The sequence below is a fragment of the Bactrocera neohumeralis genome, unplaced genomic scaffold, assembly GCF_024586455.1.
Source record: "Bactrocera neohumeralis isolate Rockhampton unplaced genomic scaffold, APGP_CSIRO_Bneo_wtdbg2-racon-allhic-juicebox.fasta_v2 cluster09, whole genome shotgun sequence".
In the NCBI taxonomy this organism is placed as follows: domain Eukaryota; kingdom Metazoa; phylum Arthropoda; class Insecta; order Diptera; family Tephritidae; genus Bactrocera; species Bactrocera neohumeralis.
This window is the reverse complement of record NW_026089622.1, coordinates 16,415,031-16,428,198: the sequence shown is the minus strand read 5'-3', so window position 1 is coordinate 16,428,198 and position 13,168 is coordinate 16,415,031. Positions and strand designations below refer to the sequence as shown.

Sequence of the window (13,168 nt, the reverse complement as noted above, 5' to 3'; positions counted from 1 at the left end):
AAATTTCTCACTATTTTTATTTTGGATGGTATCAAATATGCAAATCGTGCTTGGAACTTTGTTAAGCAGCAAACAATTAGTAATTGTTTCAAAAAGGTAAATTTCGTGTTCAAGATGGTACAAATTTAAAATAAAATTGTTCATTTCAGGCAGACATTGACAACATTGAATACATTACAGATGAGATTGCAGCCGCTGAAGGCGAAAACTATGAATGGTGCACACTTGATAACGAATACATTCAATGCGATAATGAACTTGTCTGCTTTGGAACCATGTCGGACGAGGATATTGTTGCGTATGTATTGGCAGTCAATGAAAATTCTATTGAAAATGAAGAAGTGTTCGCGCAATCTGATACTTGTATTAAACACCCCTCAACGAAAAATGCCTTGCTAAGCTTAGATTCGCTGCGTGACTATTTTTTCCATAACAATATAGATCCCTTAGAGTATTTTGAAGACATTGAAAATTTAATCCTGAGAGTTCTGAAGTAAATTTTGACAATTTTCAAATTAAATGAATTGACTGAAGTGAAATATAATTTTTAGTTAAACCGCTTGTTTGCAATTACCGCCTGTATGCAAAATTTTTGTTGCATTATAACAATTGCATATAGTCGATATCTACTGTATACATAAACAATTTTGAACATGTAAAATAATTTATTTATATTATCGGCCTAATAATACGGATCATAGAAAAAAACCATATGGAAAAAATAATAAAGAGACTGTCATTACGAATTTTCTTCGTAAAGTGCTCAAAACAGGTGAAGTACACTTCATTTATCGTGTCATGTTGTTTTGGTTTTGGTTGCGTGTGGTTAATTTTTTTTTCAGTAACTTGTATAACCTGGACAGAGAACTATACATATTCAAGTTTAAAACTGTCAAACTATAAAAGTTTATTGTATTTATTTGCTGAAAAAAATGGGCCGCGGTTTACAAATTTCGCTCGAAGTGAGAAAATTAATAGTAAAATTATATTTGGGAAATAAAATTCTTTGGGAAAATATCACAATAGTGGGGAAACACTGGTCCGGCAGACCTAAAGCTTTAAACCCCTACGAAGACACTTTTAAACTAGAACGCAATACCATCGCTGCTGTCAAGCGAAATCCTCGTATTTCAGCAGTAAAGATTATATAGAAATAATATAAACGTCGAATTTAAAAAAATGTAAATCCTCAAATTGTGAGTAATGCGCTGCACAAAGCTGGTTATTACGAACGAACTGTGCGACGTAAACCATTCATATCAAAAGCAAATAAGAAAAAAATATTATATTAAAATTTGCTAAATAATATCTTGATAAACCAGATTCGTTTTGGGAGAATGTTGTATTCACTGACGAATCAAAATTCAACATTTTTGGGTCGGACGGAGTAATAAAAGTGTGGAGGCGTGCCAATTCAGAGATGCAAAAATAACTTAATACATACAGTGTAGCATGGTTTGGGGTGTATGGCTGCATCTGGCGTGGGTAATTTGGAATTTATAACAGACAAAATGGGCAAATATATGTACTTGAATATTCTGAAGAAAAATTGTGTCCGAGCGTACACAACCTGGGTCTCGACAGCAGGCAATTTCTTTTTCAACAACATAACGACCCGAAACACACGTCGTATCTAGTCCGCAAATGGCTTCAATGGCAAGCAACTCCAAACATCACCACAATCACCCGACATTAATCCTATAGAGCACATAGGGGATTTGATAGAAAAAAAAGGATTCGAAAACACAGTATTTCGTCCAAGAATACCTTAAAAGCCACTATAAAAATTGAATAGGCCAAAATTACAAAGTCTGACACTAATGTGCTAGTAAAAGGTATGCATCGCCGTTTGCCTCCCTTCGTTTTTGTACCCAAACTTTTTTGCGTCAAGTCAATGGAATTTATGTTTTTGTTGTTACATATATATATATTTTATTTTTGGTTGTGTTTATAGAAAAAAGTTACTGAATTAGAAATAAATGCATTAAAATATGTTCGCTATTTGAAGTGTCAAATTTTTTTTTATTTTTACGAATTTTAATGAAGAAATGAGAAAAAATGCCTTTGTACCTTTAATTGTACTAGATATGCAGATTTTATTGCCGCCTGACTCCCTTTCCGACCTATGTTATCTTATTTAACTCGTGCGTTTGGTTCAACGTTTCATTTAATTAAAGTAATATACATGTATTATTAGGGTAAGTATGTTTTGTTTTATAATTCAATGTTTATAAATTCAATTTGTAATATTTTTACAATTCATTTTCTTATTTTTAGTGTTAGGATTAAAAAATATGTCGCTTGACGCAACTGCTGTGTTCTCGCTTTAAAGCGAAACAGGAGTAGTGATTAACAATTTCTTATTATAAAACCATACATAACTTTATTGCGATCAAATCCAATTGAAAAGTGGAATTTATACTTGAATAATTCACATACAGTTTTTTCCAAATTATTTTATTTATTGGATCTGCTATTTCTTAAAGCCTAACAATAAGTTATAAAATCTTAAATCTATTAAAACCTAGACAGGCTCCATCAAGTGATTGAGCTGTTTTGGTGATACGTCGCTCTTTAATACGCAGGCATATCTCTTCTTTTAAGTCGTGTTTGATTGCAGAAATGTACCAAAGCATTAGCCACAGGGTTTCAGTGATCTCGGAGTTTAGATATACATATATTTAATTTTGCTATCTTCTACTTCTTTCTTTACCATAGCAATACCAAGGTCTTTATGGATATTTTCGTTACGCATGTACCATGGTGAACACGTGATTGTTCTAAGCAACTTTCATTGGAACCTTTGTATTATATCAATATTAGTTGCACAGGTCGTACCCCACAGTTGAATGCCATACATCCAAATCGGCTTTATGACCGCATTATATAAAAGCACTTTGTTGTCTAGGCTAAGTTTGGAGTTCTTATTTAAAAGCCGATTTAATTAGCAGCTGTAATCTGCATACATGTCATTTTACTAGAGATGTGTTTTCTCCACGTGAGCCTTCTATCTTGGTGAAAACCAAGATATGTAACTTCGTTCGCTTGGGGTACTAAAATATTGTTTATTTTTACTGCCGGGCACATCTTTGGTCTTAGCGAAATTGTAATATGCTTACACTTCTGTTCATTCACATTTATACGCCAGTTCGCTAGCCATTCTTCGACAGAACTTAAATGCTCCGCTAATATTCTTGATGCCAAAATGTGGAGTTTGTTACGGCTCACTATAGCTGTGTCGTCCGCAAAAGTTGAAGTTAATACATTATTAGCTGTTAGAAGATCTGCTGTATATATGATGTATAGTGTTGGACCTTAAACACTGCCCGGGCGTACACCAGCCCTTATCTGTCGTTCATCAGATAGGAAATCTCCCACCTCTACCATAAATTTTCTATTTTTTAAGTAAGACTCCAATGTTTTATACAATTCTAAAGGTAGAATTTGTTTAATCTTATATAAAAGACCTTCATGCCACACCTTATCAAACGCCTGAGCTATATCCAGAAATATTGCTGAACAGTACTCCCTGTGCTCAAATGCTTTCCTTATCTCGTTAGTAATTCGACGGCTGTGTTAAGTCTTTCCCAGGTTTATCTATCAAGATAATCTGCGACTTTTTTCAAGAAATTAGATAGTATCCGAAACTAAGAATTGCATTGAAGAGCAAAGAGAGCACTTCTACAACAATAATTGGTAACTCAATTAGCATTTTTTGGTGAAATTTTATCATGTCCCGGCGACTTTTTGGATTAAGTTCTTTGATGATACCAATAATTTCAGAAGGTGAAGTCTTAAAAGACTCGAGCGATTCTTTAGCTGTGTTGCGTAAATTGACAGCTAAAAGTTGTTCTTTGGCAAATTGGGTTGAAATACCTTTTCTAGGTGATTTGCAAAACAATTAGCCTTTTCCTCGTCATTTCGAGCCCAATTTCCACCCAAGTCTCGTATAGGCATGTTGGAGTCAGTTGGTGGCTTCATGGACTTTTGGGCTGTCCAAAGGGAATTTTGCTTGTTTCAATTTGGACACAGCTTCTTTATATACATTTCGGTATTGAATTCTTCCTCACGTTTTAGCGCTTTTTTTAATTTACGTGCAGCTGATTTCAATTGAAGCTGAGTGGAAGGGGAATGATTTATCTGCCATTCACGTCTTGCACGCCTTTTTTCATTTACAAGCATTTCTATTTTTCTACTAGAGATTTTTCTGGAACCAAGCGGCTTATAGCTTTTGTTTGGTGTTCCTAAGACAGCTGCGCTGGTTATTATATCATTGACTTCTCTTATGCTTTCGTCAACATCTCTTCCTGTATTTATTTGGTACTCAATATTAATGTGGCTATTGACGTATTTTTTATATTTTAGCCAATTCGTTTTATAAGAAGTTAGACCCACTTTTGGAATAACGAAAATGGGTTGTTCACATAACTTTATTAGTACAGGAGAGTGGTCAGAGGATAGATCAGTACATGTATCAGCTGTTATGTGCGATTTATCTATATTTTTTATTACAGAAAAATCAATTAAATCTGGAATTTTCTTACGATCACTAGGTCAATATGTCGGCTTACCAGGAGATATTATAACAGTTTGATACAGCTGTCGTCCTTTCGGATTAATAAGACGTGAGCCGCAGTACGTGTGTTTTGCGTTGTAATCTCCACCTGCTAGAAATCTTTGACCTAGTGTTCCAAAAATGTCTTTCACAACCCCGATTTTTTAGTGATATTGTTGTACCTTGTAACTGTGGTGTAGCATAAGATTCTACAGCAGTGTTTCCCAAAGTGGGCGATAACGCCCCCTTGTGGGCGCTGCAGGTGTCAAGGGGGGCGGTAAGAGACCCAGAAAGAAAATGGGGGCGTTGTGTAGAGGCCTGGGGGGGTTATTTGTAATTTTATTTAGCTAGGAGGTCTCTTAGACAACGACTACATGAGCTCTCGACTCTCAACAACAACTTGTAAACATCAACTAATATGAATTAAAAGATTGCTCAAACTCGGTTCTATATTTCTCTCCGCGTAGTTCATATATCTGTCCTATTTTATTGAATATAGAAAAAATTAAAATCATGTCAATCGGTCGCTCCGTTTCATAACGGGGCATCTGGACAGGATAGAATTTATAGAATACTAACTGTCAAACGTATTGCTATTGCCATTGCCAAATCTGTATGTGGGCATTTGCTATCATAATATAATCGTTTGCGCAAAGGCGTAGGGTAGGTAGGTTCGAGCTGATGTAGCGAATGCTTTGAGCTCTTGAATAATTTATTTTATCACTTGCGAAATGACGTCGGGTAGGTAGCTGATGTAACGCACGTTTTGAGCTTTTGAACTCATTAAATCTTTTATGTGGAAAATAAAAAAAGGATCTTTATCCTTTCCTACAAATGTATTTCTGGGGAAAATAAAAAAAGGATAAAAACCCTTTTTTTCAAATGTGTTTCTGGGAAAAATAAGATAATAAGAAAAGGAGAAAGATCCTTTTTTACAAATGTATTTCTACGAAAAATAAGAATTAATATTTTTGGACTACTATATAATAATTGTGCTTAAGCATTCCTATATAAATAATGTAATATTTATTTTATATTCGTTTGTGGTTTTGCGCGCAATAGAAGAGCAATACTTACGCCTCCTTTACACTACTCGCAAAGTTAAACGTATTTCTCAAAGCAAAACAATGTCGGAAGTAAAAAAGAAGAGACGGCAATATTGTGCGGAATACATTAAATTCGGATTCATTGAAAATCCCACATACCCATCCTCGCCTTTGTGTCTTCTATGTTTAAAAAACATTTTCGAATGAAGCAATGACGCCTTCAAGACTGCAAGATCATTTGAATAAAATGTATCCAGATAAGAGAGACAAGAATGTAGCATATTTTCAAGACCTAGAGAAGAGCATAATACTCAGCCAAGTGTAGCAAAACTATTTTCGGCGGGTGCTAAGCAAGATGACGACGGACTTCGAGCTTCGTACAATATCTCTTTGTTAATTGCTCAAAAAGGCAAACCACATAGGTTTGTGATTAGAAATAAATTATTTTGAAAAATATTATTTCAGTTGCTACGGATGGCGCTCCGGCTATGACAGGGTGCCATAAAGGCACTACTTAAAAAATAAAATTTCAGATGTCCTTGGTGTACATTGCGTTATTCATAGACAACATTAAGTTGCTAGAAACTTAAGTGCAAAACTATTTCAATCACTGCAATATGTCAACAAAGCAGTCAATAAAATCCGCAACAGCTCTTTGAATGATAGATTATTTCATCAGCTTTGTGTTACTAATGACGAGGATTTCAATCATTTGTTGTTTCATATGAAGTTCGTTGGCTATCAAGAGGCAATTGTCTGACTCGATTCTACAACCTGCTTGACTCTGTTATAGAGTTCTTGGAAACTAAAGATACAGAATTTCAAGACAAGCTCATAACATCAAAGAATGATATAGCTTACATGACAGACCCGTATAAATTGTTCAACGACATGAATCTCCAACTGCAAGGCGATAATCTAAATTTAATTAAAACAAAAAACGTCGTTGCTGCTTTCGCAGCCAAACTGCTTCTACACAAAAAGAATCTGGGCAGACGTGAGTTTCACAACTTTCCGAATTTATCAGTACTCGTATCATGCAGTAACGACGAATTGTTTGCCTACTGCCAACATTTGGAAAACCTCCACATTGACTTCACCGAACGATACCCGGACATTTTGAACTTGGAAATACCAGACTGGGTGTTGGATCCGTTTTCAAATGTCAACACAGCAATATCACCTCAGCTGGAAGAAGAACTTATAGAATTGACAACAAACGAGGAAATAAAAATCAAGTTCAAAAATGGTTACCAAGAATTTTGGCTACGAAAACCGATCTCGCAATTGTACCCTGGATTGTGGTCAATCGTTTAACGATTCTTGATAGCGTTCCCATCGTCATAATTGTGTGAAGGTGGACTTAGTGCTGTGACAACACTGCTTTCTAAAAATAGAAATCGTTTGCTTGTTACCGAACGTGGCGACTTGCGACTGTTCTTGAGTAAATTGGAACCTGATGTTAACAAACTTATTAAACAGCATCAGATTCATCCTTCACATTAGTTTTTATATAACGATCGATTATTTTAGTTTTATTTTTAATAAAATATTCTCTGTTTTAATACTATAAAATTGTGTTTCAATAATCATTCTTATTGGCAGGTGGAGCCCGTAAGAGTTAACTTGAGACTTAAGCGCCGTTGTATGTTCGATACTGCGCTTAGGTTTCAAGTTGCTGGTTATAGTAAAAGTTTCGTTTAGAATTCTCCGTTCATATACATATATAGGTCACAATAATTAATTAATTTAATTTGAAGTTATAGTGGTTTTTAATCCTTAACAACCCACAAGTGTCTGGCGGACATACTTTTAACTTTATTTTCATATAAAAGCTAAAGTATTTATTTTCGGCCAAAAGTAATTTTATCTATAACCGAAATCTCTGATTAAAACAGGTTTCACATGAATAGTTTAAAATTGATAAACAGTATACCAAAATTGTAGCATATCAACACACATGTGTCTAATGCACACAGTAAGATTTCGAATGATTTGAGAATGAAGGAGGGTTCTTCATGCATATTTATTTTGCAAGCGAACTGTTACGAATAAGAACACAAAGCGAGTTGCTGAACACTGGAAACTCGGCGCGATTCTCCTCACCTCGTCGCCGTCCTACCCTCGTCGCCAGCCGGTTGCCTTTTTTAAAATGTTATAGATGTTGTTGGCATCGCATCGCTTATTATATGGAAAAATTTATACCCTAATTGGAACGAGCAGAAAAAGAATATACAAAGAAAACTTTTTTTACGAGAAATCGTAACTGAATTAGTGACCTCTCAGATACGGAGACGGCACAAGAAAGGATTGTCAAGTTATCTTTTAGAAGCCATTAAAGACGTGGTACGATCAGATCAAGGATCATCATCTAAGCAATCATTTGAACCTGTCGCAAAAAGAAAGAAGCGTTGCCACATTTGCCCTGAACGTCTGTTCTGAACATTCTATAAAAACAATTCTTTGTAATATGTGTAAAGAAATTAATATGTAATGGAATAAAATATAACAACATAAAAGTTAATAAAGTTAAGTGCATTTTACTGTTTAATAAGTTTTTTGCATTCAAAATGTCTTTGTATTCTTTCAAATGCCTTAGAATTAAATAGTGTGTCCGCTGGGCACTACTGGTCAGTTACGTTATAGCCTTGACAGACGGCAGCGTTAATCCGGATTAACTGCGCACTTAATCAGATCCAAATTTATAGGTGACAGACGGCAGCTATGCGAGTTTGAAACTCTCATAAACAGCTCATGGTCCTTTTTATAATATTTTCAATGAAAATTGATAGAAGATAAACATTACGGTTGTTAGCCGACCAATTTTTACCAAACCATTTTTTATTACAAAAGCATATCAACACATTATTTTTAAAACTACATCATAACATAGAAGTTTTATTGATATTATATTGAGAATTTGATAAACAGCTGTCAGGGTTGCTTGTATTTCATTCACAATAGATGAAAATTGGCCATTTTTAACAATGTTGCCAACGAAAATCTCACAAACTCCCTAAAATTTTGAGAGTTATTTTTGGATTCAGCAACGGAGTTAGCTGTGGTAACTCCTGAATTAATCCCGAAAAATGCAATTAATCTGGTTTAACGCTGCCGTCTGTCAATGCTATTACAAAGGCATACTGGGTTGTTAAGGGTTAATAGGTGAAAAAATGGGGGCGTCAAAAAAATATTTATTCTCAAAGTGGGCGGTAGACAAAACAAGTTTGGGAACCACTGTTCTAGAGCATAGTGGTTTAACCCTCATCGAGACCAACGTGTCTTACCAGGCATTTGTTTTTAAATGTTATTTAAATATATTTAGAGTGCAGCAAACGACTTGCGCTTAAGGTAGCTTCCTAGAATTTTATTGTCTATAGAATTCAGAAAAAAAATTCAAGGATATCGTATCGAAAAGGACGAAAAAAGGATATTATAATACTACACCTTAGTCGAGACCAATGGTGCTTGGCTAGAAACTTTGTATGAAAATATATGAACCTTGGTATGTTTCTATCACTTCGCACAGTTGATTTATCTGTTTTCATGTTCGTTACATATCCAAATTGGCTTGTATGTTTATCTAGCACTCATATAAACATACTCACATGCATAAATATGTTCATTCGGGTCTTTTTTTTATAGTAGGAGAGAGCATCGAAAGCCGGAGTCTCCAGACTTTAATCCGCTAAACTAGCCTACTCCCTAACCTACTCCCACCTCACATCTCTCCCACGGGACCACTGGACAAAGTATTACTTCATGGGAGAGAAGAAGACGTTTAAGTCTCCTCTATTGCACGGACTGATTGACGCCTAATCTGTTCTAAATGTCTCAATTTTATCATAATTTGATTTGCCGCTTCGCTGACAGCATTCCACTTTACAGAGGACTCGCACATAAGTGCTGTCAAATTTTCCACCTTGATACTACCTCCAAGGGTGGTTTTCAGCGGATTTTCCTTATACTAGAAAACCGAGGGCAATAAAAGAACACGTGTTCAGAGTCTTCTATACACTCTGTACACGTCGGACAGTATTGACTAAAGTTGACGATATTTAAATAGGTAGCTTCTGAAGCAACCATGCCCACTGAGTATTTGGGTAAGGTGGAAATCCAGGTCTCCATGTTGTCTACCTATCCACAAATGTATGTCCGAAATCAGTCGGTAGGTCCACCGTCCTTTGCATGAAGTTTGCCACTGTTTAAATGAGTTAAGCATCACCCCACTCTACCTGGGAAAAACTGGCGCACCCTAGCAAGAAAGCATAATACACCACATCCGATGGCACCCTACACATACTTCACCACAGCTGATGACACCACACAACTCACCATACCTATGCACCCACTCATCAACACATCAACTTTCGCTGAGACACTGCGGCGCTACTCTACCGCGATTATACCACTCGCCCTCGATTCGCGGAACCTCGACCGCCAGCTCCGGCTACTCATTATCTTTGTAAATTCTTTACAAAATATAAATTTATTTTATAAATAAACTTGTTGAAATACCTAAAGTGTATAAAGTGTTTTTTATTTTAATTAAAGCAGTAGTGTGTGCTCCACAATATATTGGATATATGTAATTAAACATGATTTATCTCAAAATTTAAATGCTAATTGGGCATCTAAATAAACATGGTCCTTCGAGCCTAAAAGACAGGCACTATAAACTTATAGCCACAATATAAACCGCAAAATAAAAAAAATAAAAACAATCCAGTGCAATGAAGTGCAGTAATATACGCACATATGTATGTATATGCATAATAGTGTGGTGACCAACTAAAAAACAAAAATAAAAACAAAACAAAACCCAAACAGAACAAAAAAAAAAATAATACATATATCAGTGAGGAGGCAAAACTGTGAACAAAAACAAAGTGCATTTGAAAAATTAAGCCACCAAACATTTTAGGCAAACAAAAATACAACAAATGCGCGTAACCTAAAAACCAAATATAAATCAGCGGCGAAATAAAAAATTAAAATTAAATATCTTGTGGGCGCGAATCGCAACTAAAACAAACAAAAACGAAACATACGTATACAAACAAATAGACAAAACAGTGCAGTGGAGCAAACAAAAAAACAGGAAAAAGTCCAGTGAACCAAAAACTGCCAATACATACTAAGAAACAATTTAAAAGGTTTAAACAAACAAAAACACATACATACGGAAAACACTGGGCGCGAAACCCAGCAGTAAAACATACATAAAAGTATATACCAACAAATTAAACGCGCGCGAAACCTAAACACAAAATATAAATTAACAAATTAAACGGGCGCGAATCTAAAACAACAAAAATAAACAAAAAATGCTAAAACCAAAGACAACTAACTACAAGCAGAGAAAAGGAGTTGACATCAGAGGCCCGAATAAAAGCAGACATATATAGACACAAACAACAACACGCACAAGAAACCAAGCAGCTGGAAGAAGGAGGAATTGGAAGAACACCAGCAGGCATGCTATACACAGAAATATACCCTACAAACCAGGGATCTCATTTACTACTCCGTAGCAGCAAAATTTCTTAAATTATCGCTATGCTATCGCTACCGCTCTCACTTTGTGGGAGCCACAGCATTGCCTTAGCATAACAATGTAAAGTATGTGCTCTACTCTGCTCTGAGTTTTGTTAGGTAAAAGACTATAGCTGGAGCGGGAGCAAAAAATTAAATTCTGCGCTATGCTCTGCCGTAGCGGTAGCAAAAAGTTGGGAGCGGTAGCACAGCAGAGATAATGAAAATTTTCATGTGCTACAGCTCCCGCATGTGTTTGTTGGGTTTTTTTTTTTTGCTATTTTCTGTCATAATATTTGAATTAATTGAATAATTCAAACAAAACAATGTTATGCAAATCATTTTGGCACTTGTTGTGTCAAGTGACTCTATAAATCTAAAATCAAATATTTTAAGAAATATATTAATAAAGTGAATTAGATAATAATTGAATAAATTATAAAATTTTTTTATTATGTAAAATATTTACCATTTTTTATTACCAAGAACATCATCTATTCCAAATGTATTGCAATACTCAATTACTATGAATTTTCGAAATTAATTTTAACTACATATACTTTCCCCCTTTTCATATACATTAGGGTGTTTTTTTTTTTTTGAATTATTAATTTTGTTCGGTCCCGTCACGAAATTTCTTGGAAATATCCCAAAAAAAAAATTCCCTGAAAATTTTAGCCCTACATATTAACATTAAGAACTGGACCGAGGCATGTAAACATTTTCCATAGAAAATACACTACAATCTTGGTTTTCTATCTTTAAATTCCTACAGATCAGAGGTATTTTATGGCATCGACTTTAGACGCTGTAGCTCTTGTCAGTTATACAAAAAACTGCGAATTTCGTGGAAAAATCAGGTTTAGATACCTCGCCTTTATCTTTTGGAATACACGTGGTTAATATTCATCTACTGATTACCAGTACCAGTTTAATCCATTGCACTGCGTATTTGCAGTTCTATTCTACCATTCCCAGATTGCATTGCATTGCAGTTCTATTCTACCATTCCCAATATTTATATCAGTTTGAAACATACTTCAACGTATATTGCAAAGAATCGAAAAGATTTCTGTATATCTAAAATTATAATAAACCTTTTTATCAACACTCCAATTATTCCGCTATATCTTTATGTTAGATATCCTGTTTGGTTTGTTATGAATGCATTTGCGTCCTTGACCAATAATCTAGCAAAGTATCACAGTGCCTTGACGATGAAAATTTCAATGCCATTTTTTTTTGTTGTGATATTAAATATATCGGACGGGTTCGTCTTAAAAGAAAACTACCTGGTTAAGAAGCAAAATCAGTATAACCCATATACTAAGCATGTTTGGATATGAAAAATTTTACTTATTTCTTTCTATTTTTGAGTTACTAAAATTTTCAAATGATTCTTACATAAATTTTGAACAAATGCTTATGATTTGAAATATAATTTTTGTATTTATGAGTTGTATTGAATTTTAGCATAAAGAGATAAAATGTATCCTATGTCCTTACCCCGCTTCTAAGCTACCTCCCACCAATTTTAAGCCAAATCGGTTCAGCCGTTCTTGAGTTATAAACGACTTTCTTTTATATACCAACTTGTACCATACTTGTAAATGACAGAAAATAGCAAAAAAGAAAAAAAAAACAACAACCACATGCGGGAGCTGTAGCACATGAAAATTTTCATTTGCTCTGCTGTGCTACCGCTCCCAATTTTTTGTTACCGCTACGCCAGAGCATAGCGCAGAATTTAATTTTTTGCTCCCGCTCCAGCTATAGTTTTTTACCTAACAAAACTCGGAGCAGAGTAGAGCACATACTTTACATTGTTATGCTAAGGCTATGCTGTCGCTCCCGACAAGTGAGAGCAGTAGCAAGAGTAAAATGAAATGCTACGAGTAGCGTAGTTTTCAAACGCTGCTACAAACCAAAGTGAGCGTATTCAGTTCATTTAGTATAATTTTACCATGCATATATGCAGGGGCGTCGCGAGGATCCAGATCATGGGGGGGGGGGGATTCCTTTTGAAATGCTG

The 13,168-nt window shown here is 35.1% G+C and overlaps 1 pseudogene; it reads left to right on the top strand.

The window, feature by feature from the left end:
- Positions 1-275: 275 nt before the first annotated feature.
- The window catches only part of LOC126764635 (jerky protein homolog-like), a 41,562-nt pseudogene continuing 28,669 nt past the window's right edge, over positions 276-13,168 (top strand).